We start from the raw sequence: 27,937 nt of genomic DNA on the forward strand, positions 1-27,937 counted from the left end.
CCAAATTTTCACTTCTATCATAACATGAGCATGAGTGGTTGGATTCTTTTTCTTGTGAAATTGATGATGAAGTCCATGGACACAAAGGTGAGAACAAAGTAACAGCATTTATTACAGTAATAGAAAGAAATTAAATCTCCCGGAAGGGAGGGCCACAAGAGAATGATGTTAAAAGATGTCTGTTGTCTAGGGATTTTGGAAAAAAGAAAAAAAAAACTTATCTGATGGCTCAGCACACATGATTTCTGTAGTGAGGGATACAGCAAGGACCAATCAAGCTGTTCAAGCTTCAAACATATTAAGCCAATCAGAAGCACATAATTTCAATCACTTATTTACATAATTGAAAGGATGGGTCCAACCTTGTGGTTTGACACATCTGTTGGGGAGAGGAAGTGTTTCAGGTAGGGTTCTACTTTGTGGTTGTCCATTGTTGGGGGTAGGGGAAAGGGTAACTAAAGAAGGGCTGCTATAGTGGAAGCTGTGAGGAACAGAAACAGGTATGCTAACTCAGAAGAAGTCATTGTGATTAAAGCTGGCAGGGAGCAGCCAGTCACAGGTTGTCCTGTAGACCTGAAGACGTCTTCTCCAAGACCTTTATCCTAGCTGCCTTTGTGAGATCTATCTTACTGCCCCACCCCTCTCACTATATATTACACTATTATTACTAATAGTACACTATTCTGGATAAATTTATATAAGGATAAAATAATGGCTACTGCAGTTACCGTGAATCTATTTCCATTGTAAATGTAACAAAATCAGGTGCTGCATATTTGTGAAAGATATATATATATATATATATCTCAACCCATGAAAAATATCTTTGGCATGTTTAAGACATAAATTGTCTCTATAAACTGTTCCCGAGGTGAGTTAATCCTTTCAAAATTTTTTTTTCACATCTGTGAATTTTGAATTCTGTGAGTAGTTGTGGACAATTAATTATAACATATGACCTCATTATCTCATTTATATAAGTGATACAAATCCCTGTATCAAGCCTTTATTGTGCATAAATATGGCTAAATGTAAGTAGTTCCATAGAATGAGGTTACAAGAAGACACACACAGAAACCTCTCTTTCCCATGTGTAAGTTTGAATTAAGTGTATCCCTGTAAAAAGAATATATTAAAGAACATCAATAATTGAGAAAAAGTGATGAGAAAAGTATAAATTATTGCTGTCATATCTGTTGATCAAATGCAATTTTTATATTTTGGGGATTAGGGATTGACAGAGGTGGAAAATACTGTGTTTGTATCTAGAGATATAGACAGTAAATTCTGAGTTTAAATTGAAAGTACCTGAGTTCTTAGATCTGAAGCATGTATGTTCCAGCCTGAAATACAAAAGGAGTTTTGTAGCAATTAATCTTCCCTTAAATCAGGGAGGGGATTTGAAAGGACTGAAGTGAACAAAAGAAAAGCTCTAGTATAGAACTAGGCACTAGTCTAATCCGTGTGTGATAAAACATGAAAGATGATGAAAACTTAACCTTATCTCATTTTAGCCCTGTGGTCTTCTGGCCTGGAGATTAAACCACCACTGTGCTATATCTTATTTCTTTAAAAAATAAAATAAAATTGATTGTAACATTTGACTAACATAGCAACCAAAAGTATACTATTCTGGATAAATGTATATAAGGATAAAATAATGGCACACTGCAGTACCCATGAATCTGTTTTCAATGTGAATGTAACAAAAGTTAGGTGCAGCATATTTGAGAAAGATTGAAGCTAACATTTTTATTTAAGAGTAGTACAGTTCTAAACACAATTATCTAATACTCTGTTCATGTATAAGCATTTTAGAAGATCCTCCCCCAAATAGATGAAACAGTACTAAAATAACCATGTTTTGACCCAAAACTTGTCTCATAACCTTAATGGAATCTCAAACGTGCCTAGTATGTCACTGTTATGAGGTTTAATTTCCTGTATTTTAAAGAAAGCAGAGTTTGGAACTGCTCTCTCTGGATTTTTCATCCAGTCAATACAGAGTTATCTACAATTTTTAAATGAATTTTGCATCTACCTAGTTTTCTATAGTCCCTACTTTATAAACAGTAGTCAGATAACAACAAATAAGTAGATTTATCAATAAATACATACATATTTTGATATAGAAAAATAGCACATGTTATATTGATAAATTTACTCTATGTTATACATTTCTTGTGTTACTTTGGCAAGTCACTTAACTCTAAAACTTTGGAGGGGTTTTGGCTTATAAGATTAAAATAAAGATATTCTTTACAAATTTTTTTTAAAAAAATTATTTAAAATTTTTAGAATTCTTTAAAAAATACATTTTTAAGAAAAATATTGACAGTTTACTGTTTGCTAGATATTGCATTGATCATCAGATGAAAATGACTGCATTTAATACTTCTATCAAGGCCCTGAAATAGACAGCACCATTATTTCCTTCGTAAGGATGTAATAGCTGACTGAAGTATTAAACCAAGGTCACATAGCTAATAAATGGTGGGACTCTTTTGAAATAAAAATATTTCCATAATCTTATGTTCTTAAATATTATTTTTATATGATTTTGTACTGGGCCATTGTAAGGTTCAAATAAGAAAGTGAAAAAAAAAATCCTCCGTAAACTCTGAAGATAATTCTCCACGGTGCTTACTGATGTTTTTGTTACAGAGGGATCACCTGCTAGCCCATGCTTCTAGACCAGCAAAAAAAAGTTTTTAAAATAAAGGTACTATTTTGTAAAGTGCTAGCCAGAAATATTGGATGCAAATATTTTTACACATGCAACATACAAAGAGAATACAAATTCTCTCTGACTTATTGTCAATTCAGTCTTATTATCAAGAAGTACATCACTGGTTATTACAAATATTTAGAATCTGCTCTGGATTAGTTGCTACATTATACTCTGTTGTGAACAGAATGTCATTGCCATTGTGATCATGGAATCTACTTTCTAGTATATGCCTATCAAATGCAAGTAAACTAAAGTGCCTGAAAGATAATTTAAACTTGTGAAAGACAATCAGTGATTGTGGTCTAAATAAAACAAGCATGACTTGCTTAAATGTGCTCACATTTATTAGGAAAAAGTATCACATAAATCTGTTATGAATAAATGCTGTGTAAGTATGAAATATCATACCCTAGGAATTGTTGATTCCATTTAAATTAATAGATAGTTTAAATAGAACTATCTTTACTAAGGAATACACTTTAATTTCTTCTTGAAGAAATAAATGATCATTCATGTAAAAATGTGACAAATCTGAAAAATCATACCAAAAATTCATGCATGAGAAAATAGAAAAATTTAAAGTTTTGATGAGAATTTTTGGAAGAGAGAATAATTCTGTAATTATACATCTGAGAATTGTTACATATAAAATTTGCTTTTATGAAACATTAAAATGAAGTTCTATTATTCAGCCTTGTGAACCAATAACAAGCCTTTCAAAAAAATATATAGCCTCTCATCCTGTGAAAATTAAATATTTAGTTGAGTATTTTCAGAGTCCTTCTTTAAATTTCTTATTTTTAGTGTAACTGCTGTTTTATAAGTAATTATAAATTTATAAGTAATTTATAAGTAATTATAATTTATAAGTAATTATTATGGGCTAAACATATGTACATGTTAACTCATTTAATTTTTTAAATGATCTGTAGTAACAATATTAATCTTTCTTATTTAGAGACACAGAAACTGAAGAATAGAAGAATTTCATTACATATTAATGTTGAGCCTGGATATGTTCTTAGGCAGTTTGCCTCTAGTGGGATAAGAATACTATGCAGAATATAGTATTTATATTTGTAACCAAATGGCAAAAGATTAAAATAATTACTTCTGAGTAAAATAGTTTTGTCAATTCCCTTCAATAGACAGAAATTTCACTTTGATTTACTATTACTTTTCTGATCATCTTAAAGGTTGATATACATTTGTTTTTTATTTTTTCTAAAACTCACAGTTAAATTTGGATCATCTCATAAATTAATTCATAGTCTCCAACCACTATGCTAAAATATTTTATGTATATATTATACATCCAAGAGAAAAATATGTACTCTCCATTTTAAACAGTTGCTTAAAAGATATTAAGAAGAAAGCAATAAGAAAAAATATAATCATTGTTTTCCATTCATTCAAGTACAATGTTTGACATATTTTATTATTACCTGAGGATCACAGTTTTTATTCAGCATGATTTCCCTTTATCCTAAATATTGCAATAGTGTGTAAGTGTTCCCCTTTCTCTGCCTTTTCATTAGCAGGTTTTACTTTTTGCCCATTATTATTATTATTATTATTATTATTATCCGCCATTCTAACTGGGGTGAGATTTTTGTGATTTTTATATACACTTCCTCGATGATTAGTGATATTGAGCATCTGTTGTACATCTGTTGGCCACCTGCATATCTTACTTTTGGAAATGTTTCTTGAAATAATCTACCCATTCATTAACTGGATTGTTTTCTTGCTGTTGATTTGAGTTTTTTATATATTCTGCATACTAATCCCTTGTCAGATGAACAGTTTGAAGCCATTTTCTGCTAATCTGCAGTTGTCTCTAAACACTGTTGATTGTTTCTTTAGTTTTATAGAAGATTTTTAGTTTGATATATCCTACTTGTCAAGTTTTACTTTTGTTGCTTGTGGTTTTGTAAGCCAGTGCTAGTAGTTTTTAATCTTTCTCTTTCTATTCTTTACTGTGGATAATTGCTAGTGATATATCTTCACACTCACTTATTTTTTTTTTTTTTGTTTTTTCTTTTCCATTTGTCTATTAACCAGGAAGTGTTTTTGTTTGATTTTCTTTATTTCAAGTGTTAAGTTTTTCAGCTCTATGATTTCCACATGGTTTCTTTAAATCTCTTCTGTTTCGGGGGGGGGGGGGAAGAGTGACATTTCCAATGTTCTTCATCATTGTTAAACTTTTTAATTTAATTAAGACATTAAAAAACCTAATTTCAAATTCTTGAGTCCTGCTTCCAGCATCTAGTTTTTTGATTGTCTGTAATATAGATGGTGCATTCCATTTACTTTGTTCTTTATAATGGATACTTCATATTATTTCTGAAGTATATGAATGTGAATATGTTTCATGAATATTATGAATGTGAATGCATTTCACAAGGTATATAGGTCAATCAGCAATATTAGGTTATTCCTTTCTGAATTCCAGGATGCCCACTATCTTCAAAAGCTTGATTTTCCTCAGCTAGATCCCCATACCAACAAGACTGCTTCCTTAGTAGACTATATCAGTTATCCTTAATCCAAGACCTGAAAACAATAGTATTTATACAGTACAACTCTCTTTTCTCCCTGAAATGTATATGGTAACAAGTTTATTTCTACTCCATTCACCCTCCAGAGCTTACCAGTGGTTGCTATTTTATTTTATTCATTATTTATAATCATTTTACTTCAAAAATTACTTAGTGAAGTCTAAATTGATCATACCAAAGTAGGACTACAATCAAATATGTTAAAAATAGGACTTTTCATGTAATTTTTATTCAACCAGCAATATCATTTAAAAATAACTGTAATTTTATTTTGAAATTATATAAATTTACATATGTATAACATTATGTAAATGTACTTTGTTGTTGGGATTAGATTGTATCATAAAATTTACCCTAATGATTGTCTTGTACCCATCCTGCTTCATTTTATTCATTTTTCAAAATTTATTTATTCATCCTCTTATTACTGTGCTGGGGATCAAACACCAGTCCTTGCACATGTGAAGTAAGTGATTTCTCACTAGGTACACTCCCAGTCCTTACCTTCTTTATTTCAAAACTGAAACCTAATACTAACCCAAATTAACTCTTGTTATGAACCCTAAAGTGATTCTTAAAACTTGCAATATTTTCTCTGTTATAATAAAAAATCAATATCCATGCTTGAATGAATTACAAATCCCATTTGGAACTTCAAACCTGAATGTCTTCAAGGCAAAATTATGAAAAAAAGCCACTGTCTGCTTTTTGTACTCTAGATTGAGTCCTAGGTCTATTTATACTTCAAAATTTTTCATGACCTTTGTTTAAGGATATCCTTCCAAAGGAATTCATTTCATCTCATCCCTCAAATTTAAAAAATTCTGGCTTACAAAACCATTACTTTGATTATGTTTTATCCTTCTCAAGATTTAATCTGTGAAAATTGACTTAGGTTTTCACACAAGAGAAAATAAAAATTAATAAAATGATAACTTTTATAAAAATAAATAGTTTTTTAGTAAAACATTTGCCATATTGATGTTTGTTTTGTGAATATTTTGATCTGTGACTTTAATATATTTGCAAATAGAGAATCTATATTCTTTTATTTTGAAAAGTATTTTATTCTTATGTGTTTAAATTAATATTGCTGTAATTTTAACCACTTTCATATTGCCCTTCTAAAGATAATAATTAATAATTTTCATTTGTTTCTTTGTCATCTTGTTTTTAAATAAATATAACTTTTTCCCCTTATTTTGTTGAATATTCACAAGGATATTTGCACATTTGGAAGTCCATATTTACTTTATTAACTTTCAACACTTGCTGAACTCTCCAAAGTTTACATTCCTTTAACCATTTTCCTAGTGAAATTTAGGTTGCTTTTAAATTTTCTTTTCTATGACAAGTACCTCATTGAACTTCCTTTACCTACAATGTTAAGCATGTGTGCTAATAAGTTAGATTCACTAAGCTGTGCACCTATGTGGCAAAACTGATGAGTTCTTAGGAATTATCAGAAATGTAAAAAAGGTGGACAATCTGTTTTTCCTGAAACACTCTTCTTAATTTATTATCCCCTGATTTTCTACTTTTACACTGGTCACCACTTCTTAATTTTTGCTCATTTCTCCTCATTCATCTTATCAAAATATTAGTAAATCCCAGGACTTAGTCCTTGAATTTTTCTATTATTTATCTCAATGGAAAAATATTATTCTAGAGATTCCCAAATTTATTTATCTAGCCTCATAGTTTTCATTTAACCAGGTTAAAATATCCTTACATTCATTTATAACCTCTTTTTGGAGGCTGTGGGTGCAGCCCTGTGTTAGCATGCTTTCCCAGCATGTACAGGGGCCTGGGTTTGATCTCTAGTACCATGAATAAAATTACTACAGTAAAATGAGATTAATCAAAATAAATCACTTTATGAAAGTCTGATATTTGTTTCAAATTTAAATGGTCACAGCACTTATTCACATTTCCATTTACTTCTTTAGCAATTTTTCTTATTTTCCCTTCATGTTCCTTGGGTTCAAAATTTTGAAATTGTCCAGCATCCTTTGTATCTTACCTAGCAGCAATCCTATATGTGTGTTAAAAGTGAACAACAACAACAACAACAAAAGACAAAGACCAAGAACAATACTACTTTACTGTTTTGACAGATGATTACCCTAGTCTGTCCTTCCAAACACTTTGGTCTGAATATAGCAATATATTCCTGCCCTATCACCCCTACAGCCTATTGCCTAAAGTACCAAATATTCTTTTTAAAATAAGTTTTTGTATTTACCTAATTATTTGGTCTTCCAATATTTTCTCACTTCTCTTGGAAAAATCCAAAACCATGCAATAACCTGGGAATCCTATTTAATCTAGCTACTTATCTCTGTACTACTAAAAAAAAAATCCTTATCTTTCTAAATCTATACCAATAACATTGACCTCTTCCCTGTTCCTTCCAGCTCAGGTATCTTGCATTTGTTTTTCTCTTTAGACAATATGTTAGCTTTCCCAATATCTGCAGATAAATATTCATTTAGCTATCTATAATATTTATAAATTAAATTCTAAAATGAATTTCTGGCTCACAGTATTTTAAATTACACTTACACCTCTGTTCACAGATACACCATACACAACATATAAAATATTTTTGTGTACCTCAGTTTTTTATAGAACATTAAAAGATCTGGCATAACAGATTTCACTTATTGATTGAGGGTCACTTTTTTTAAAAGTCATGTTTATGGAGGCATGTGGTGCACTTTGTTTCTACACCATTGATAGATTCTTGGTGAAGTAAACATAAGTGTCACTGCCAAAATATATAATATTCTGATCATTTCAAAACTTCCCCCTCAACCCTGTTAACTAAAACCACTTTTTTGACAAATGTATATTGAAAGGTATCTGCAAATTTTTAATAGATGTCACACAAATTAAATCATGTGGTATGCAGACTTCTTTTTTGGAGTTCTTTTAATTTATTACCATGTTTATTTCAACAGTCATGAATGCTATTGCATACATATGTAGTATACTTGATTTTACCTTGAATAATCTCTCATCATGATATTTTTATTTGTCAGTTGAACATTGGGTTAATATAGTAATCACTTTTATAAATAAAACTGCCTAGTTTTGCATCACCAATTATTTTCATTCTTTCTTTTTAAATACCTAGGAATGTGATGGCTTAGGCAAATGGGAAATGCAGGTTTGAATTTACACAAATTTTTAAAAATATTTTTCAAAATGGTTACCCCATTTTGCATCCCAATGTCCACATAAATTCTATTTTGATATTTTAACCTCACGATGTGATGCATTAGGAAGTAAGATCCCTGGGAAACAATTAGATCACTAATGATGACATTGTGTTTTTATAAGTGTAATCCTAAGGAGCTTTCTCTTTCTGCCATGAGATACCATACAATAAATCAGCAATCTAAAGTGGGAAAAGTGTCCTAAAATCCAATCTTTCTAGCACATTGATTGGCGTCCTCCAGGACTGTCAGAAATACATTATCTTTTGCTTATAAGCCACCTGGTACATGATATTTTGTTACAGAAGTCTCAACAGATTTTAATATAAGATAAAAGCAGGCTTGATTCTTCTTATAATTTTGAGCAGAGATAAAAAGTAATTAACACAGGAAAAGGAAGGAGGGCACAAATAGCAAAATAGCCTGGGAACCATTCATTCTGGAATTACATACTTATGGCAATACAAAGAAGTTATTATAAGCCCAGTTTAGGCACAGGGTCAGAAATACCTTTTATGCTTTTCAGAAGTGGAACAGATAACACAAAGAAGCAACTGAGTAACATGCTGGGAAATAAGAAGAAAAAAAGAAAGAAAGGTTTCTGAGGAGAAAATAAGTATCTCTAACCACTGTATAATATTCAAAGGATTAAGAGTTTGGGTTTAGATTGCAAATAAAACTGGTGAAGTTAAAAATATCTCACTTATGGTGAATTTTTTTACAATGTGAATGTGAAATTACTACTCATACAAGTGAAGATAAGAAAGTCTGTCAAGTACTCTATACTTTTTAATGGTATTTACATTCCTAGTATTCTTCATTCTACCTAGGACTAGATAAATGTCACAAGTATATTGCCACAAAACAGCAGTTGATATTGGGCTATAAAAAGTAATAACATGTTTGAAACCAGCTAATATTTGGGAATTATAGGAATGCAGGTGGCAGAAGTAGAGAATAAATATTTTCAATTGCTAGTACTAAACAAAGATGTTGGCATCTGGTAAAGAAAGACATATAGAAAAATAAAGTCTTAAAAATAATTTCTATGATTTATTATTAATAACATATCAATGGTTGTATGAAGTCTTCCTCAATCTCTCTGGAGAGGTTATGTGAACTTCAAAGGAGGGGTCAGTATTGATTTGAGATTTAAAAATTAGAATACTAACTCTCGAACATGTAGATATTGGGCAATTCAGAAAGTGCAAGTATCAAGTTGACAGAACCTGCATGATTTAGAAGCTTTAATGGGTTAACAAATTCTCAAATTATTAATGGAACTGAAATGTATGATGCAAAGTGGCTGTGAGCAGCAAGACATAACAGTCGAAGTTATCGAAGGAGCCGGGCATGGTGGTACATGCCTGTAATCCCAGTGACTTCAGAGGCTGAGGCAAGAGGATTGCAAATTCAAGGAGAGCCTTAGCAACTTAGGCCCTAGGCAATTTAAAAAGACTCTGTCTCAAAATTAAAATTAAATAGAATGTAGTTCAGTGGTAAATGTCCCTGGGTTCAATCCCCAGGTCAAAATAAACATTTTTAAAAGCTAGAAAATAAGAAAGAATGCTCAAAATCTTTACCACCAAGAAATGATAGATGTTTGATGGATAAACATACAACAGTTACTATTATGGTATTATGTAAAAATGTGGATGTGTAACCGATGTGATTCTGAAATCTTTGTAATGTTTTGAATAACCAATAAAAAAATAAAAAAAAAATAATAAAATTAAAAAAAAACAAAAAAAAACATATTTTATCTGATTTCAACAAAGAATTTCTATGCTTCACTTTTCTTTTCAGAAAATATGAGAAAATACCATTACTTCCTTGTTGTGTTTTTCATAGATACTCTTCATAAATTAGAATAGTATGTAACAGAATGAATGTTAATACAAAGATTTTGTTTAAAATAAGAAAAAATTTTAAATCACATTCAATACATCATAATTTATTTATTTCATATAGTAAATAAATCTAAAAATTCATTGTAATAGAGTAAAAAGTGAAGGTTTGTATGTTGGGGAGATCTAAACTGCCTTGAACCATGCATGAGGTGATGGAGATAAAAACTAATAGAAAAAAATCCAGAAATTTATGATATATAAAGTAGACTTATTAAATCTGCATTTAATGAACACTGAAATTGGATGATGACCGCATTTGATCATTTAAAAAATAGAACACCTAAATGTTTTGTTACAGAGACATGATCATAAAGAGGACTTCTCCCAGTAGGGGTGGAGTAGTACTGTGTTTATTTATTTCATCGTCCTCAGGCAATCTATTGCCAATGCTCACACTGAGAAGATATAGTGCAACACATCAGGGTCTCTACCACCATTTCTTGTAATTCACCTGCCTCAGAGCAGGAGAAAGACAAATCAGTCCTCTCTGTCTTTTTCAATATAGTCCTCTCTTCTCCGTATTATAAAAATAGTTTATGGGTTGTGGCACATTAATGTTTTATGTTCTATTTTACTGCATGGTTGGTATTTTCTCTTTTATTTTGTTGGTAATCTCTTTGATAAATTATCGTCAAAAGGACGAAGAATGGATGTAGCTATGAAGGCAAATTAGGAATTAAAATGGAGGGATTTCACGTGTTAAGACAAGTCTCTGAATTTTTAACAACCATTAGTTGGAAAATTTCCACAGTGGAATAAAAGCAAAGGAAGAAAACATAGGGCTCTTTTGAAGTACACAAATTATTAATAGAACACATATAGAAATATTGGATGGTGATTCTACTTTTCTCCTGTTCCTATTATCCATATACATTTTGGTCATCCTTAAATAATGCCACATAAATAAATTTTTATTATGAAGATCATGTATTCCAATGCATCACACTTCATATATTATAATATAGAATATAAATTGTCTGGAGCAGTGAATGAATCATTGCTTTGAGCTGCCCGGAGACAGAGACTGACATCTCTCTTGTTGATATCTCCTTGCAAAGGCCCTGAAAAGTCTGCCTGGTTGTCTGTGGTGCCCTATTTAAAGGGAAATTCCATGGTTGCCCTGGAGTTCATCAGTTCATGACCTAAGGTTCAGGTGCCAGCCACCAGAGGGTGGAGAATAGTGGATGCAAGCTGGTGACTGTAACTAGGTTGTTCAAACTTTGTTTTTGATTCTGTTTTACTGTAACTTTCTCACAATAAATCTCTTTGATGTAAAGACACCATAAAATAAACGGGGATAAGGGGGCCAATCATTGTCAGTACTCTTCCATCATCATTTTGCGGAACCACTGGGTCAAGATCTCTATATTTCTGTGTTTGCTCATCTTTTTTTCCAATCCCTCATCATCTCAGCTCAGGGAAACTGAGTAAATGTTCCCTCTGGAAGCAATAATAAATAATCTAAAATTAAATGATAGAAGTAAATAATACATATACTATTTTTCTTAATCTCTTAAAGCAGAATACTTTAAAATTAATGTATTTTTCTCTATGAAGGTCAAGATTTTTTTCAATAATCAAGTAGATTTAGTTATCATGTTAAATGTTGTAAACATTTAACAGTTTTTGAAATATTAATGTTCATTTTGAGCCGTATTATTAATAATTACATGGAGGCAGATTATCTTTAAATAAAAGTGTATATTTGATCACACAAATCATCAAACACAAACAATTAATGCAAAAAGTGTTGGGTGTGCTGGAGCAGCCCAACTAGTGTTCAATGTACACTAATTAAAATATAAGCAAATCACACAGTCCTAGAGCAACTATGAGCCCCCCAAAACCTCCAATGCCACAGGACTTCTCTTAGCTGAAGAGAAGTCATTGTCATTATCTGGTGGTTCTCTGTAGTGGTTCTCTCCAGCAGACAGGTTGGACCTCAGGGAATGGTGGAGTTGGTCTGGAGGCAGTCAGCAAAGTGGCCAGTCTCACTGATGTCCTCAGAACAAAGCTCTCTGATGTGGTAGGACAAGGGATTTATGTCTAGTTCCAAGTTAGTGCTCATTGTTATCATGATCCAGCATCCTTTTGTCTGTCTCTAGATGATTGTCCTTTATCAATTGTGTCCAGTCATGACATAGCATGCTTGTGGCTTCTGTTATAGCCAGCAACTTAGTAAGTCCCAGTATGTCCCAGCAAGCCTATGGCAGATGCTCCTTATAATGATGATAAAATTTCAAATGTATGTTCTTGTCTTATAAACTTCCAAATGTTGCTGTTTGGACCAGTTGTGGTCTCACATGTTTCTAATCCCTGAAACTTAGGAAGCTGAGGTAGGAGGATTGCAAGTTCCAGGCCAATCTGGGCAACTTAGTAAGACCCTCTCTAAATTTAAAATTAAAAATATCAGAATGTAGTTTAGTTGTAGGCTACAACCATATTCAATCCCTGGTACTGGGGCGGGGGAAGAGGGAGAAAGAAATTGCTTTCTTTCATTGACTAAAATAGAACTTGGCATATAATATAAACCTACACCTATGTCATTTAAACATGTGTGTATGTTAATAAATGAATGAATATATTGATTAATGAGTGGTCTTGAAATTTTCTAGGTTTTTGTGTGAACTTTTGGATAATTTGTGCACCTGTAATATGGAAAGAAATTACCTTTTCTTCATAAAATATGTGGATTGACCAAAATAAAATTCATTGATCAATGCTATTTACCAAATTATATAATGAGTTATTTTCCTTAAATATTTTCTAAAAGACAATAGATTTCTTTAAAGGATTAAGTTAATTTAGAATAATTATTTTTCTTCTAAATTATTGATTTTTATTTTTCTATCTATATTAGATATTGCATCAGAATTTGGTTGTTTATTGACCACAGAGAAATAGTCAAGTCGCTCTTGTGTGTATTTGAAAATAGGAAAGATCATATTTAGGGAAATTGTTAAAATACAGGAAGCTAAAATCTGAAAAGGACAGAATCTTTAGTATATGGGATAAAGTACTCTACTTAATATGTGTGAGAAGCTAAAAAGAAGAAATGAAGTACATATTTTAGTGAAATTGTCTTTTATTATCATCTGCTTTTAAAACAACTTTATAACATACTTGTCAAAGTTAAAATACAAATTACAGCATAATTAGTTTGCATTGAACTTGTTCTTCCTTACATCTCCCTGATTTTACCTCATAAATTTAAAGTAAAGTAATTACCAATTGCTAATATAAACTCCCAAATTTCTGTCCTGTTTCATAAAAAATGAAGTTTAATGTAGACACATTTGTTTTATTTAATTACAACTCATTTTGATGAAAATGTAGTTTCTTTAATATTTGTTATATCTATGATTCTCTAGGAAAATGACCTTTTTAAATCATAAAGTTTATTCATTAAAGGTAGATACAAATCATGGGGAAGTCAAAAATTTGTTCTACTCTCCTCATATTTTTTCCTGTCCCTCTTCTCTGGTACCTGTGATAATGTTGATAATCTCATCCATCTATTCTATCATTTCTTAATTTTTAATTCCCAAATAATACTCAATCATCTACTTTGTTCTAAGATATAGATACTTTTAGCTGAATCTGGTTAAATCAAAAAAAGCACAAACACTGTGTAAGTAACAATAACAAGCAATTTATTCCATAGAATTTTCTGAAGCATTTGAGTTATGCTATCCCTGTTAGGAAGCCAGACCTTTCTCATCAAAACCCTGACTGTGCTGAGGGAAAGTAAACAACTTACCTGATGTGGGGGAAAGATGAGTTTCAATGCAAGGCATACAATGTGGCAGGGTGGAGGGCTGGGAGAGAGATATTTCTACAAAATGATCTTAAATGAAAGGAGAAAAAAACTGAAACCACTGAACCCACTACAAATATTATGGTTAAAAAAGTGAAGAAAGATGAGCACTACGGGGAATAGCAAGAATTGCTCTGCTTTTGATAAAGAAAAATAGTAATGAAAAATGACACCACGAAAGTAATAGCAACAGATTCACTGGAGCAACTGCAGTCATGAACAAAGTCTGTATCAGACACAGAAACTCAAGGAGATAACCAGACAGTAGGTGATGATGCCACACAGGATGTAGCTTAATTTAGGATGAGAAGGGAAAAGACGACCTTCAGAAATTGTTACTAGAGTAGGAGGCATACTGGGAGAATAGGTACCAGAGGAAGCACAGTGTTCATTTTTTAATCATGCATTGTACTTAGTACATATAAAACATGATTAAATCACCTTTAATAGTTTGACTTCTTATCATCTCTCCCTTAAAAATCAGGTGCAATACATATTTAGGGTATGTATTCGTATTTCAAATAATCTTTTGGATAATGTTGAATGCATTATTTCATCCCCACATTTGAGAGTCCAGTTTAGTGTTGCCATTATTATTATCTCATAATATGACAAAAGAGCACACCAAGGACAAGCAATATAAATCTTATTAATTTTTTTCTTTTTTCTAAGCTTCATTATCATATTCAAGTTTCAGTTTTTAAGCTGAAAACTTTTAAAACTACTTACCAACCATATAAGAGCAAATGTAAGTATTCTAGATAAAATATGTAGAATCTATGGTCAATTTAAGCAGATTAATGGAAAATGAAGAAACATGTTAAATTCTTACTGCATAGTCCATCTTGTAGATTTTTCCATCCACTTGCACATCATTTGAAATATCAGAACTACCATGTAACTAGCACTTAATGTGTTAATCACTTATAAAGTCATTGACTCTCTTAGTTCTCAGAGAAATAAGTAAATATGAAGAAAATCTCTAACATTTTATTTATAATCATCAATGCAGCATCTGAGTACCCTGTGTTGCTATGGCAGGTCGAATCTTTTATTAGATTTATTTTCCCCCAGGTTATTTCCTCTTTCACCAGTTCTTTTTAGGTTTTACTTAAATATTACATCTGTAAAGCAATATCTATGACTATTTTAATTAAGGCTGTCCCAACTTTGGATTGATTTTAATAACACTTTATTTGTAATTATATTTTGAAATCCAACATGACTAAGGTAATTTTTATTTTTTGCCTATGATGTGTCTTTCCAATTGGATTATATAATAGGTGAGAACCATGGCCATGTTTAATGTATCAACCTTTGAGTCAATAGAGCCTAGTCAATACTCCCACAAGAAAAATATTTAATAGATATTGGATATGAGTAATTGAGAAAAAACGTTCATCCAACTAGGAAACATCCAAATTTTGCAAATTAGCTAAATATATATACATATATTTTATTTATTTTTTAAAATAAAATTGCCTTTGTTTTATTTCATGTCTTCACACATTTAGTTTTTATTCAAATTTTCATTTTTTTGATCTTTTTTATTTATATGTGACAGCTGAATGGATTACAATTCTTATTACTCATATAGAGTAATAAGATTTTTCATATCTCAGGTTGTATACAAAGTATATTCACACCAATTTGTCTCTTCATACATGTACTTTGAATAATAATGAACATAACATTCCACCATCATTTTTAACCCCATGTTCTTTCCCTTCCCCCCTTCCACCCTTCTGCCGTATCTAGAACAAATAATAACAGATGAAAAGTTAGGGAACATATGGCCTTTTCTTAGACAAAAAAATATCAGAAGGAATGTGAATGCACATTAATTGGGAGAGTAATTCCAAAATTGCATAGCAAAACAAGTATATATTTGTATAAATGTATAGTAATAGTATTTTTGAAGTGTTATTTGTGATACTTATATAAAACCTTAATATTCTAAAACAAATAAGCAAATAAATTAAGTGCTATCAAAAATTGATTAACATATAATTGAAACAAAAATATTTTCTTATCTTTAATGATATGAAAAAATGTTCTGAACACAAAAATATATATAAAACAAACCAGACTTCCAGATAATGTAGCAAAATATGTAGAAAATATTCATTACCTACTCATGGTTTATAAATAAGTAAATGACAGATGAACATGAAGATAAAGTAGATGATATAACTAAATAAAGAAATCTCTTAATATTTTTCTTTCAATTTCAAATCCAGACAATTGAAACTGTAAGGTCTATGGCTTAAACACCTGCTAGATGTATTGCAAAATTATCTACAATAAATATGGAACATATGAGCAGGAGAGAGGAAAGTTCTACATACAATAAAAAATATACCCTCTAAAAAAGAATTCAGGGTCCCTAGAAAATAATTTAGTGAGACACATGCTATTAGTGTCCGATCTTGAGAATCAGTAATGAGAATATTTTTATTTTTTTTTATTTTTTAACTTATTTTAAATAGTTATACATAGCAGTAGAACACATTTATGTACTTTGATATACATAGACTGGATATAATTTCTGTTTTTATGAGTGTACATGTTGCAGATTCATATTGTTCATGTAGTCACATATATACATACAGTAATAATGTCTGCTTAATTCTATTATCTTTCCTACCCCCACATCCCCTCCCATCCCTCCCTACACTTCCCTCTACTTTATCTAAGGTAACTCTATTCTTCACTAGTGCCCCCCGCCTTATTGTGAATTAGCCTCTGCATATTTGAGAAAACATTTGACCTTTGATTTTGTGGTGGCTTATTTCACTTGCGTGATATTCTCCAACTCCAATATCAGTCATTCTCATTTTATATAAATATTTTCATTTATTTATATGAATGTTTTTACATAATTATCATAAATTTCACCATATATTAATCTTTAATATGCATCTATTTTTATGTATTAGTTTGTGGAAATGTGTATGTACATATGTATAAATATGTCTTTATATTTGCTTTTTCTAACTCCATAGTGCAATCTTCAACAAGAATGTTTGATATTGTCTTCAAAAAGTTTTAAATTAAATATAGCATGGTGTCTTATATATTTCAGTATATCTTTTATCAATTCATAAATATATGAAAACTCATTGGTTATGCAGCCAACTTTACTAATAACTACCAATATCAGTTTCTCCTTTTCTTCTAAAAACCCCCAATTCTCACTCTGAAGAACAGTTTTAAAATGTTCCTGACTGCCCACATATTTAATAAGTGTACAAATCCAAAAGAGCCAAACCCAGGATTTCATTTTTAGTTTATGTTGAAAGATCAAATTTAATGGTATTCCAATATTTTTAGCAACTTAATAGAATTCACTACTGGCACAAACATAAAATGTTTGCTTTCAGGATGGATTGCTAGAAATGTTACTGGGTATTTGGGAGTGAAGAGAAACTACAAACATTAATTTTGTCACTTTTAATACTATATGCAAATAAAGCAACATTTCTGTTTAACATATCAAGATGTAATTTCATGAACATAACACAATAAGGAGATTTCTTCTCTAAGAAAAGAATACAACTCACCAGCTTTCTAAGTTCTAAACAGTTTGAAAAATCTTAAATAAATGGAGATTTGAAAAAAAAAGATGTTCACATTCAAAGTGTAAATACGGAATGCAAGTTCTTCTGTGGAGAGTAGAGCTCAGTGCACTCGTGAGGCCCAGCTTTCAATTTCCAGCAAACACATACACATACACATAAAACATTGAAGGAAGAAAATAGTACTAAAATTGAGACTGCAAGCAGGCCCTCAGTAGTAGGATAATCAGCCTTATATTTATGGCATACTTATACAATGTTTGATGATAAACCTTTTATCACAAAAATGAGTGAAACATTGAAAACTTTAACTACAATCATTTTCTTTTGGCAGCACATTTTCAGAAAAAGAAAATCCCATAGACTATAAAACCACTGTGAATAAAATAAATCATTATTTTTACAAGGAAACCTTGCTATAGTCAAAGCTAATGGATTAAAAGTACATTCAGGTCTCTCTTGGCTTTAAAAATTATATTAGATCTGGCGATCCTTGAACTCTCATACTAAGAAAGGTGATATTAAATATGAAATGGGATGATAGTACAAAAACTTGGTATAATTCCCAGTTTGGCTGCTTATTCATTCTATTTATTTGATCCCAATTTTAAAAAAAAATCTGACAACTATAAGGTAATTTTACCTACTATTTGTCTTAGTTTTTATATTGATCTTATTTCACACCAAATGGGTCTGTATTCTGCAAGTTTTTATGTAGCTGCACTTATAACTCATCACTTCATAAATCTTTTGGGTTGTCCCCTCCTCCTGAGCTTTGTATTCTTTCCAAAGAAAATAAAATATTTGAATAATGTTGTGGTTTGGATATGAAGTACCCCCCAAAGACTCATGTCAGAAGGCTTGATTCCCCTGCAGCTATGTTAGAGGTGGGGCTTTTGGAGAGGGAATGGCTCATGGGGGCTTCCCAGTCAATTTTAGATTCATTCATTGAGGGATTCACAGATGAACAAACTATTAAGAGGAGGTGGAAACTGTTGCTGGCAGGTAGAGGGGGTTGAAAGAGGTAGGCCACTGCCAGCATGCCCTCGGGAACTGTCTTTTCCCAGGTCCCTTCCTTTCTCTCCATCCGTTTCTGTACTTTCCAAAGGCCATGAACTGATCAACTTTCTGCCCACTCAACCTCCACTAGAATGTTTCCTGCCTCACCTCAGGCCCAAAATTGTGAGCTAAAATAAGCTTTTCCACCTCTAAGTTGCTCCTGCATAAAGTAGTTTGGTCACAGTGATGAGAAGATAATATAGATACATTTTAAGGGAAATGTTTATTCCTTAAAAAATGCAGACTTTTGGAAATGGTCTTTAAAATGAAACAAATTTTTGAGATCATGAACTGCTACAAAATTGTATGTAGATTTATGCTGTTGCTAGGATAAGTAAAAAAATAAATAAATAAAAACAAAAAATAAAGACCTTAATGGCTTTCCTTTTCATCCATGATAGTGAAAGGAAAGTTCATAGAAAAGTTTTCCAAAATAGAAAACATTAACAGCTTGTAGTGCTCAGAGGCATGCTCAATAGCACTCTCTCAAGGACTGCTTTGTTCTCTTTGTTATCATGTTTGTTTACTGGTGAACACAGTTAAGTTGTTTGAGGGGAAACCTGTTTGGCTTAGCACTGAATTTGCCTCAGTGAAATAGATAGAGTGAACTTCAAAGTAGAAAAGAACATATTTTTCTCCAATTTATTCAACCAAGAGAGTTACAAGATCAATGCAAAACCTTAGCTTATCAAAAGAAACCTTTTTTAAAAAAATAATTAGAAAATTCAATTCAAGGCCAACATTTCAAAAGTTGCTCTCTCCATTTACTTCATATGTGTTAAATTATATAAAGACATATACTTGGTTCACAATTAATTTCAGTCTCAAATACCAATATATCATAAATTGCATTACTAACAAAACAGCATAATACTACTAAATTAGTATGCTGATCATGATGCACTAAAGAAGATATTATGACCTCTGAATAATATATTGATATTTAATGCTTCTATAAGTAATGAAAGTTAGAAATAAGCTGTGAAGTTTATTTCAATACAGATATTCATACATAATTTAATTTCACTACTGAAAAATATAAATATTCATTCCAATTAGGAAGATAATATTGATTATCAATTCTGTAAGGAAATTTGATGCTTAATGATACCTAACAAATAATGAAGTAAAGGCAGAGCTTATGTGATAGTTGAGGTCTGTGTGCTCTATACTGAAATAACATGATTATAGGACTTTCATGAGTGCCATGGTCCTTGGCAACTTACTCAAAGCTGTAAATAATAGACTAAAACTTTGTTTTCCAACTTTATTACCATGATCTATTATGACTTTACACAACCTATTACAATACTCCTTCCTCATCCATAGAGTTATATCCCACTACTCCTAGTGAACATCTGAAACTTCAGAGAGTTCTGAACCCTGTATAACTTTGTTTTTTCCCTCATGCATAAAATCCTGCAATAAAGGTTAACTTAGAAATTAAGCACAGTAAGAAATTAACTAATAACAAACAGAACAATGCTAATAATATACTGTAATTACTATTATTTGAAAGTAAAAATTTTTAATCTTTATTCTTTAGTTGTAGGTGGACACAGTACCTTTATTTATTTTTATGTGGTGCTGGGGATCAAACTCAGTGCATCATGCATACTAGGCGAGCACTTTTCCTTTGAGCCACAACCTCAGCCCTGAAAGTAATAAATTTTTAATTTAAGAAATTTTCCATTTAATGTTTTTGGATCATGATTCACTATAGGCAAGTGAAACTAATGGAAATATGAGTATCTACTATAATACTATATATGCCAGACCTGGATACAAAATAAGCAAAACAATTTTATTCATTACAAAGACATAATCTAAATAAGATATAGATATCTTTCCTAATGTCAAATTATCAGTAAAAATTATATGTTATAAGGCAAATATATAATGATACAGTAGGAGAATGAAAGAAGAGCCCTCTAACTGCCTGTGATGTCCGTGACATACTTTGCAAGTCTTAAAGTTTCCAACAAGCCTACAAACATATTTTATTATATATGTGTGGTCAAGTCTTAATACTATTTCACATATAAAAATTAAAAATCAGATAATCACAATTCAGTAGAAAAAAATATATATTCTTCCTCATTCTTCTTTAAATATAAAATTACATGCAAAATGGTATTTATTCCATGTATTCCTTTTCATCTGTGAACATGTGTGTTGCTCATGAAGACTTAAGAATTTTTTTTATTTTTTGTGAGATTTGTATATATTAAATATCTCTTGAAATAAATATTATCAAATGTTATGCTAAGAAACATTTCCCTTTAAAAATATCCATGGATGTTTTTATGATTCACAAAATGAGAGCAAATTTCTTCCAAAGCATTAGACTTAGCTGATGAAATAATACAATATTTATATATCAAAATGTCATGAAAGGATGAGAAAAATTCCAAATAAGATTTGGAATGCCAGATATAGACAATTTGTGAATTTAAAAATATTCAAGGGCTAATTTAACCAGAAACAGGGCAAACATAATAAATTCAAAAAGAATGGAACTATGCAAATATGTTGGTGATGATAAATGAATCCTATGTACTGAACAGAATCATGAAAATTTTGTGGTTTTTTTATAAGCATTTTACAACACATTTTTTTTCTATCTGGGAACAATGGGAGATTTATCAGAATTTATAAAAATTTAAAATTCGTCTAATGATGTCAAATATAGTTCAGCTTATTTTACCTAATCATAGGTTTTAAATTTGTAACTAAAAGGTGGGTCTTCTCCCTTATATAAATCTAATTAGGTTAACCGTCATTTACAAGTGTAAATAGATAATTGTAACAGACAATCTGTTTTCCTTTCAATATACCTCACCACAGAGCTTTAAAGTTACAAAATCTACATTCTGGGAAAGATCATGAAGTTATCTCATTCATTCCTCTGGTATAGATCAATATTAATTTAAGTCATTTCCAAGAAAGAGAAAAAGGGGCAGTTTTGTATGTCTTCTTACTGGCATTACCCTTCATTAGTCCTTATCTTAGTTCATTCTTCCTGCTTTATAAACAAATCCATCAATTGGAAGTGTCTGGTCTTTTCTTCTATTTTTTTTTTCTGTTAAAGAACTACAGTTACACTTAGAGAAACATTTGGAAAAGCAATCAACTACACCGTTTTTCTACTTTGAATTCAAGTTGTCATCACAATTATTTATACATATAATACTTATAGTCATAATTTAATAATACTGTTCCAATGTGCTAATTATTAAAACATTGACAAAAGAAATAATAGTCTTAGTTAATAAATATGTAAGTAGACTTATCATAGTCTTTTTCCTGAATTGATTCATTGGATGATCAAATTGGTGAAAATAGTTACATTGTTTCTCAATAGATAGATCATTTTGTTTACAGAATATTTCAAAACAACAGATAAGCACCAGGGATGAAGGTCAAAGGTATATCACTTGCCTACCATGTATAAGACCCTGAGTTCAATCCCCTGTACCACAAAAATAAACAAAATATACCAAACCAGTTGTTAAATCGACAAGGAATGCCAAAAAAAGTTTACAAGTGCTATAATAAAATACTTATTAACCTTATTGTAAAACAAGTTAAAAGATTGTTTTTTATTATGCATTTTATACATTTTTCTAGTATTCACAATACATCATTATTAGTACTACTATCAGATAACATAAAATTATTACAATGATGATTGCTAACTTTCATGTTTTTTCAATAATTTTTATTATTATCTAATTTTCTGAGCTTTTTACATAAGTCATATAATGCAGTTCTTATAAGGTAGGTTGTATTACCTTCATTTGCAGATTTGTAAATGGAAGAATATGAATTTAAGAATTTGCCCCAAATCTTACAATGAGTGTTAAATCTTGGTTCAAACTCAGGTAAACTGCATGTAAACACTACAAACCACAAATGGGAAGCAACAGGGACTGCTAGACAGATATAATTTAATTTTTTAAGTGTTCAAGCATGATTCTTAAATGCTTAAAGATTGGTACTTTTAAGAAAAACAGTGTTCTTATGTAATTTCTAATAAAATTTTCCTGATCAATAAAAACAGAACAAGAAATGAGGGCATAGGAAATTCTTGATATAAAATATGATTATTATAAATTATACTTTTGGTGTATTCTGTGGCTTTGTGTTTGGGAAAACAATTGTTGTTTTTACAATACAATGTATCACAAAAAAATAAAAATAAGAGAATTTTATTCCAATTGTTCTGATTTCAGTAAAGTAACAATCTTAAAAAATAGAAGGTGGTCATAATTTTCTTTGATTGTATCTTTGAAGTGATTAAGCCCATTTTGTTTCTAGGAGAATATTACACAGTTTAATAATGTAATGGTAACTTTTGATGGAGTCAAAGGAGAAAACTGAGAACTTACATTTACCTCAAAGAATTGTGAGACTAATCATGGACAGGTTGCATTTTGATTTTTTTCAATATGCATATTACAATACAAACTTAAGTTATTAAGAATTATGTTAAAAAGGTAGGTAGTTAAGGTGCATTGATTTGTTCACCTTTTAAATTATTTCTGTATTTAACTTGATATATTTCTTATAGAAGTTTTTGTTTTTTTAAAAAAGCATTTTCTCAGGGAAACTATTTTTTCCCTGTTATGCTTTTCCTTTGGTCCATGATTATGTTTATAGTAAATATTCTCTAAATTCCTGAAAGATTTCAGATATATTAAACATGAGAATAGCAGATGTAATTTTGCCTTCAGATACTAGTTCAACAGTTATAAAACAGTCATTAACTGAGAGCAATGGAAGTATAAAACATACATAACATACTCTAGAAATTTTAATTAAATTATATTTATTTAAAATAAGACATATAGTTTAATTTAAAAGTCCCTATATTAGCCAAGTAAAAATAGGAGTCAAGTTGGGCATGGTGGCACATGCCTGTAATTCCAGTGGCTCAGGAGGCTGAGGCAGGAGGATAGGGAGTTCAAAGCTAACCTCAGCAAAAGTGAGTCACTAAGCAACTCAGTGAGACCCTGTAACTAAATAAAATATAAAATAAGTCTGGGGTGTGGCTCAGTGTTCAAGTGCCCCTGAGTTCAATTCCTAATATTGAAAAAAATGGGTATAGAGGAAAAGTGTGTTTGGGAGGGAAAGTTAATGCCCTATGAGAGAATAGACGTTGGTATCAACTAAAAGTCATTTAGATTTACAAAATCATATTATATAGCAAGAGAGGAGGTGAGAGGCATTATGGTACAAGTAGGAAAAAATCTTTGTCATAGAATTATTTGTAGTATACACTTATATATTTGTTTAATCCTGTTAAGCAAGGCAATAAATGATTTTCATAGGTTTAATAATTATACTTATATTTTAATGATTATTATACTTATGTTTTATTCTCATATGGAAATTATATGAAAGATGGACTTGTTTGAAGCAGCATTAATGGAAAACAAAAAACAAACAAACAAAAGCCACTGGAGAGGCTGAAAGACCAGTTAGAAAATTCACAGATAATGAAAGTGAGGATGACTCTACAGCAGTTTAATTTGGAATTGGAATTCAGGAGATAGGCACAGAAATAATGGAGACTTCTCAAAACACTAAGAATGAAACCACCATATGTCCCAGTTATCTCACTCTTCAAAGACTAGCAGCTGGAGTCTAGAACTTAAGGTCAAGAGCAATTCAGAACCACACTGAGCCATATCCCCAGCCCTATTTTAAATTTTAGCTAGAGACAGGGTCTCACTGAGTTTCTTAGCACCTCACTTTTACTGAGGCTTCTTTGAACTCCCAATCCTCCTGAATTTCCACAATAACCTTTTAATAATAAAACTTATATAATAAATGTGCTGAGCTTGCTCATCATCAGTCTCCCTCTATCAGATGCAGGCTGAATCACCAAGCCCCAGATTTTTCTCTATTTGTCAATCATTTTTTTTTTCTCCATCCCTTCATCATCTGGAATCAAATGTCTTGCAGGTCATGACATAATAGCATGGTTCACAGTGCCAAGCAATAGAATCAACCATGTGTCGTTCAACAGATGAATGATAAAGAAAATCTGGTATATATATAAGATGTAGCATTACTCAACTATAAAGAAGATTGAGACTATGGCATTTGCTGGTAAATGGATAGATAGAAAGTCAAAGTTGAAATCCTTTCTCTGAATTATGAAAGCTACTCCAAAATAAAGGGTGGGAGAGGAAGAAAGAAAAGTGAAAAAGGAAAAGGGGAGGAATTCCACTAAAGTAGAAAAAAGATTGGTGGATTAGATAAAGGGGACAGGGAGAATGTCTGAAGGAGGGAGGGAGAAGGTATGAAATAAGGGGAAAATAGCAGAATAAATCTAATCTAATTTTCCTTTGTACATATGTGAATATACCACAGTGAATCTCACTTTCATGTATATCTGCAAGACACTAATTTGAAAGAAAGCTGCAAATAAATAGAACAAAGATAACTAGCTTAGATGGAAGAGAACAGAGGAAGGGAGGAGAGAAGAACAGGGTAAGTACTGGGGACTGAATTAGAGCAAATAATATTGCATGCTTTCAAAATTGTATCAAAATGAATCATAATGTTTTGTATAATTAAAAAATGATCAATAAAAAACCTGCGGATTGGGGAAAGAAAGGAATGAAGTGATATAGTCTATGACAAATTTCAAGGGAGACTGAAGAGTCATTTTTATCTAGCTGGTTTCTAGCTGGGCAAGGGTATGAATATGATGTGCTCATTTTCTCCCCCTGCTGTCAGTTGGGTCATATTTTCTTTTACATTTTAGATTGAATTAGCATATAGACTATTTAATAGAATATTTAGTAGCCAGGAGAAAATGAATATTGACTGAAGAAATAGATGAGAGACAGTTATTCATGGGTGGGTAAAAACTGTTACACTGATCTACAGCAAGAGAGAAAGGAAATGAGGATGAAAAACTTTCAGAAGGGACAGAATTTAAGGAGAAAAGTGGGGAGAAATCAATCTCAAAAGAAGATATTTTGTGGTAAATAGAAAGCCAGAAGTAAGCTCTCGGGTGTGGGAGACCAACCTTGCATGTGACTAAGTCACACTCCCCGGCTGGGTGCTGAGGCGCTCAGTCACAGAAATGTGGCAGAGCTTCCTCCACCCTTCTTGGGTTTGAGGGTCGGTGCATTGTGCATGGGTGTGTCTTCCTATGGCCCCATGGGTGGAGCTACACTCACCTGTTCCTTTGTAATATAACCCCTTGCCCTGTTTAGGATAGAATCTTCCATGGAAGTGCCTTGTGTGTGTTCCCTTCTCTTACTGTGCCCTTGGGTGTGGCCTACCCAGGTGTCAGTCAATCTGCTGACAGTGGACATCTTGAAGATACTCAGCCCCTGAAACCTGACCCCTTGCCTCATTTGAATAGCATCTCCTCATAAAAGGGGTCAATGTGTGCTCTTGCTCTCTCTCTTCCTGAGGATCCTTAAGGTCAGAGAAGCTGTCACAGCGACCTCAAAGAAAAAGGTATTTGTGTCTCTTGTGTGGTTATTTTATGCAGCCTAGTCAACCCAGTTCAACTGGAGTGACCCCTGAGCCTTTTAGTTACGAGAACAGAAACCCAGCACTCAGGGGGGAAAAATTCTGGAAAAACAGAATAAAATTATAAGAAGGAAGAATCTATACAGTAAATGGATACAAAGAGATCAAGTGAAATAATAATTGGGAAACTATTAAATTAATATGTACAGAGTTGTTCCTGTTAGTAGGAAGTGTCCTCATAGACCTATATCAGAAAAAGAAGGAACAAGACATAAGGCATAAAGCATCAAAGGATCCACTAATTAAGTACTAATGCTTTGAGGACTTATCAACACACATTATATTATCAGTAATGCTTATAAACTTTCTGGTTAAAACATTCCTTTAATTCTGTGTAATGAACTTTAACCTTATTTCTATCAAAAACCATATTAATTTTAGGATTGACTATGCAGAATGTGATATTTTTAGGAAAGTATCTGTGGTGTCATAGTAGAAAGGTCTGTATTTGTATATAAATGTGCCGCAGCCAGGCTGGCTGGGCAAAATAACCGGGGGGTGACGAATAACTTGTGTACGTTGATACAGCAGGAGTGAGAGCCGTTTATTGTAGGATCTGAGCGATATTTATACATTTTACACAGCTTATCTAATTACCATTTAATAGATACAGCAGTCAACCAATAAGGAATCTCCACACTTAATGGCTCGCTTTTGTTACTTCACAAACCACTCCCTCTGGCATTTTGCCAGGCGCCATCCAGACTTGTTTACAGACTCTAACATTTCTCTGGCAAAATGCCAGGTGCCATCCTGACTTGTTTACAGACCTTAACATAAATGTACACACAAATTAACACGTATGTGTGCAAAGAGTCATTAAATATTCACCTAAACTCTCAGTACCTACATAGGTACAGACATGTATAACAATCCACATAGGAACACCGTCAGCACAGTTAAGAAAATTCACATAATTAATAAATTTCTTTAAAATTTTGAAAAAGAAATGATTGAAAATATCTTGAAGGCTTCATAATCTCAAGGCCTATTCTCTCTATATATTTTGTGTACACAAATAAAAAAAGGGTACTGTTCATTTTCCAGAGTAAAACAGAGATATGTTGCCAATAATAATCACAGTTATCAATTTATCCTTTGTTGCTTTTACTCAGCAATTATCTCAAATCTATTATTCCAAACACAGTCTTCCAAACCTTCTGGTTTTCAGCATGTTATCCCAACTGTCAATTTACAGAATTACAACCATCTGACACCAATTTGTCACTAATATGTATTCTTTTTACTTTTAAAAATAAATTTTGTGTGACAACATACAAGTTTTCCTTTTCATTTGATTCAGAGAGTAAGAATTCCTTATGAAGCATTTAAATAATTAATCACTCCAAATATGCCATTTTGAATACTTACCCTTTTGGGTATAATATGATAATTTTGTCTGTAATGGCATGTCCAATTGTCCCCTATAACTTCATTAATTTTTACATACAAGGAAAATTAAAGATGATCAATCATCTCATGTTTTAATTTACATAATGT

Source organism: Callospermophilus lateralis, unplaced genomic scaffold (assembly GCF_048772815.1).
Source record: "Callospermophilus lateralis isolate mCalLat2 unplaced genomic scaffold, mCalLat2.hap1 Scaffold_105, whole genome shotgun sequence".
NCBI classification, from domain to species: domain Eukaryota; kingdom Metazoa; phylum Chordata; class Mammalia; order Rodentia; family Sciuridae; genus Callospermophilus; species Callospermophilus lateralis.